Source organism: Hoplias malabaricus, chromosome 7 (genome assembly GCF_029633855.1).
Source record: "Hoplias malabaricus isolate fHopMal1 chromosome 7, fHopMal1.hap1, whole genome shotgun sequence".
Classification (NCBI taxonomy): Eukaryota; Metazoa; Chordata; class Actinopteri; order Characiformes; family Erythrinidae; genus Hoplias; species Hoplias malabaricus.
The window spans coordinates 27158671-27163529 of NC_089806.1; positions in this window are offsets into that span (position 1 = coordinate 27158671).

Below are 4859 nucleotides of genomic sequence, written 5' to 3' on the forward strand. Positions count from 1 at the left end.
CCTTAAAAGAGAGATTTATCAGGTGCAAACGTCTAACAAAGGGCATGCCTTGTGAATCACCAGAAAGGTGTTGGTGCAAGAGACCAAAGCCACAAATGTCAGTAATTTCTTGTTTAAAACTATTATAACCATTGTTTTTATCTTTGTTTAATGTAGTTTTAATGCATTATGTCTCTTTACGTCATAAAAAGCATAAAGAATTATTTTTTTCATAGGGTAATTTAGTTCCAAGGGGCAAGATAACACTCAAAAACAAAGGGTAGGGATAAAAATAGAGTATGGCTGCAGACATTCATGAGTCAATGGATATCTTAATACGGTGTAATCTTTGTAGACTTCTGGTGCAATATATGATGACCATATCATTAGTGTAGTGATTTCTGGTGCTATATATGATGACAGCTTCCACTGCTCCATGCAACTGAGCAGTGGCTTGCTGTTTCTGATGTTTCTAATAAAACAGACCTTATCATCGTGGTAAGGTTGTTTATTTTTAAAGGTATCATAATCACTATTTCATTCCTTTATATTCAGTGTAGAGTAACGGTATATGATGCGTTTAGTAGACACGTGCACTTTATAGTGTGTACCCTGCTCCCTCACTCTCTGTAGGTTGGAACGCGCCCGGTTCCCGTGTGTGCTCTGTTTATCTCCACAAGCCGAAGCTCTTAGAAATTAAGCAGTTTTGTTCTGTTAAACATGAATCTTTTCTTGAGCTCGTACACTCGACAGTCAGTCTGACAAAGCTAACACCCATTCAGTGCCAGTTTTATAGTTCAACAGTACGTGGCATGTCTTTGCTCAGCAGAGTTACAGGATTCACTCGGGGTTGTTGTAATTTTCTTAATCCATCTATCATTACGGAATGAAATTCAGGACAAAGCTAAGTTTATATTGTCTGCACAATGGGTTTGAGAAGTTATTTTTTTAAAGTTGTAGCTATCCTTGATTTACAGTCTTTAAAATAAGTTCCAGTGGAGTTTGGACGCAAATGATGTATATAGGTATGTAGGTGTGAGTCCCAAGAATATTCTCATCTATAAAAACCCCCAATTGTAGACAATGTCAAAAACAATATTCAATAAACAATAAAACAGAAACTTTTTCAGTGTTAGTCATGTTCAATATTTTTTTATTTGGTCATCGCAGAAGGAATTAGATATTAGTCTAATATGAGTATGCTTACAGATTATGAAAAATAAGGTGACTGGTGATTAATTGCACCCAATTAACAGAATAGAGAATTGGATAGTCTGATCATCAAAAGCCCACCTGTGGTTGTATTGGTTGAGCACTCACAGCATCACCACCAGATTATTATTGTCCAGAATTGACAAAATGAACAAAAAACTGCAATTCATTAGGTGATAAATGTGAGAAATGGACGGGATGTTTGCATTCACTTGAATGTGTAATGTACACAGTTAAACCAAAACATTAAAACCACTCAAGATGAAGCAGATAGCACTTATTATTTTATAACATTGAAGCATTTGAAAGTCAGTGGTACATTACACCATGAATAGTCCCTTTATGGAGTAGTCATGTCTTGAGTGACTTTGACAAGGGCAATAATATAGCCAAACTCTTTAGGCCCAGATATGAAGGCTTGTGTCAACAGTAGCCTGGACCAGTGACTGTGTGTTGGTAATCAAAGGAGCCTGGATGTATGAGGATGACAAAAAGACCAGAATAAAACATGGTTTTTCACAGTGTAAAGGATATCACTGGTACAGACTGATTATTCATTCATTCATTCATTGTTTGTAACTGTTTATCCAGTTCAGGGTAAACTGCCCTGGAGGGGGTGCAAGTCCATCACAGGGCAACACTCAGGGTCACATTCATTGATACCTATGGACACGGTTGAGTAGCCAATCCACCTACCAAAGTGTGTTTTTGGACCATGGGAGGAAACCAGAGCACCCGGAGGAAATCCATGCAGACACAGGGAGAACACACCAAACTCCTCACAGACAGTCAACCGGAGCAGGGCTTGAACCCACAACCCCAGCACCCTGGAGCTGCGTAACAGCGGAACTACCTTTTGCACCACCTTGCTGTCCTACAGACTTATTAGAGGTCTTGTTGGGTACGGGATCAATAATTAACAACATATAATAAAATAATAAAACCAATGCTACACACTTTAAATACACTTTAGAAATTCAACAGGATTTACTAACCAGGTGGACCCAGGTGTAACAGATGCGAGGTGAGCCTCAAACATATCCATCCACCTCGCTGCTGCATGTGTCTCTCCAGCCCTGGCACTTGACATACACTCTTTAAGAGTGCTTTGATACTTCTGCCTGCTATCTCGAACCATACACCTCCGTCTGGCTCAGCTGTTTCACTTGGTGACTCCAATAGTAATTTGAGTGGTGTTTTAGGTGGCCTCTGTTTATATGTCTATATCTATCCTTATACACACAGAAAATGAGATATTTGGTTCCCCAAAATCATATAATGGCAAAGTATGAGCAGCTTCCCTGGGACATTAATAATAATTTTTTATATTTAAGTAAAATATACTGCAAGACTTAAAATACTTCTAGGGACAGCACATCTATAAGAGCTCTGTAGTGACAGGAAATGTGAGCTTGCAAACTCCCTTCCCTACACTAGAACAGGTCAAACCTAGTTAAAGCTAGCTAAATGTACCATTGTTCATACAGTATATTCATCAATTTTGAAGATAATGTTTAATAATAAATTATATTGATATATATAATTATCCTGATATAAAGGAGGTATCGCCCCCTACAGGGTGTGTTCTCGCCTTTCGCCCAATGATTCTGGGTAGGCTCCGGACCCACCACGACCCTGAACTGGATAAGCAGTTACAGACAATGAATGAATGAAAAAGTGAGGTATTAGTGAAGTATATTTAATATAAAGATTGTTCTAGAGAACACTGTATTTTTGCATCTGGGCTCCCCCTACATTTGCAGAGCATTAGCTGTCTCTGCCTCGCCTTTATATTTATCCATTGGATTCCATAGCTAATGGTCAAACCCTCTGGTAAACTCTTTTGGTAGACTTTAATTTGAATAATCATGTTATGATGTTTTGTAAACTTCATCATGGCCCAGAAATTTCTTTTTCTACTTGAACTATTTCTATTCTACAGCAAAGCAGACTAAAACGGATTAAGTTTCTAATATTTGCTTTGTCCATTTCAGAAAACACCTAACAACAAGCAGGCTAGTGCTTTATTTACATTTATACAACATATATATAATATACTATACTGCTTATACTTTAAGCAGTATAGTATATTATTGTCACTAAAGGTACAAACAGTATAAATGTACCTTTAAGAGTACAACACTGGTTTTAAAGTCCAGTTTTGTTCCCTAAAGGTACATTACATTCTCTGCTCCAGAAGGAGAGGTGAATATTTGCAATCTTTCTTTATAGAACTTACATAAGACTACATAATATTTACACAATTTCTTACATAATATATAATAACATAAGTACCAGAGATTAAATGGTTTGTATGAAATCAACACAAATTTAAAATCTACAGTATGTACAAACATGTTCCCTATATAAAGGTACAGAATATGTACACTTTAGGGTACCACCACAATGACAGTTTTTGTAACAGTGTATGAATGAATGATTTCTTTCCTCTGAGAAGATGTCCAAAGGTAAATAATAATATGCACCTTACAAATTGTTTTAGGTTTGGACCCTGTATAATATAGGTATAATATTATTTGATTTAATCCGCAAAACATTAATTTGCTCAGTTAGAAAGCAATGTGTTATATTAGAAAAGGGATTGTCCATAAATACCTTAATTTGTCATATAAAGTAAGCAAAAACTTCTCTTATTACCTTTTGGATAATTCAAGTCTCATGTTATTTTGTGTTATGTACCATCCTGAAAAATTAATCACCAATACTGTAGCATCTACCACATTTCCCTTAATTCCCCATGCACCTGTTAAGGTTGTTGGGCCAAGCAAAATGGTTCCCAACATTCCCTGCAGTCACCCCTGTTAAGGGAGTTTATTGTATAATGTTGCTTTTGTATTATTTGTACCATTGTTTGTCCTGTGTTGTTGTTTGGTGGATTTTTGTTGTTTGATTTTGGGTTGCGTGGTAATCCAACATCCACATACAACTCATCCTCTGGTGTTACCCACCTTGCCCTTTGTAAGTCTTTACTGCGCCTTTATAAAGGGTGTTTTTATTGTGTTGTGCTGTGCATTTAGCCTTAAAGCACTTTGTAGTCTTGCCTTTTTTGTGAGTCTTTGCATTGGCAGCAATACAGTACGCCCAAACAATTAAAGACGTCACATAATACTTAGTGAATTCAGCTACTTTAAGGTTGGCTCTCCACAAAAACACTCACATATCTCCAAAATAGTAACTTTAGTAATGAATGAATTAATAAAATAAAATTAAATCAAATTAAATTTAATTATTTAATTAAGTAATTTTGGAGCATTTATATTGCACCATTATTATATTGGTCCATCTCAACACAATGTGCATGACAGCAACTTTGTTCATATGATGCAGTAAACTAAATAGAGAAAAATGGAGATATATATTTTCCTTTGGACATATAAATAAAGCCTCTTCCAGGGTGTATTCCAGCCTTGTGCCCAATGATTTCAGGTAGGCTCTGGACCCACTGCGAACCTGAACTAGATGAGCGCTTACAGATAATGAATGATAAATAAATAACTACTCACTCATCCAACATGAACTGATATATGAAATCACTAACGCGCTTAAGTCTGAATGCAATCAAATCTTCATAGCAATGTTGCAATATCTAGTGTTTAAAGCCCAGAAGAATAGAACTGTTCTTTCCAGTGTTTAAAAACGTCTGGTCA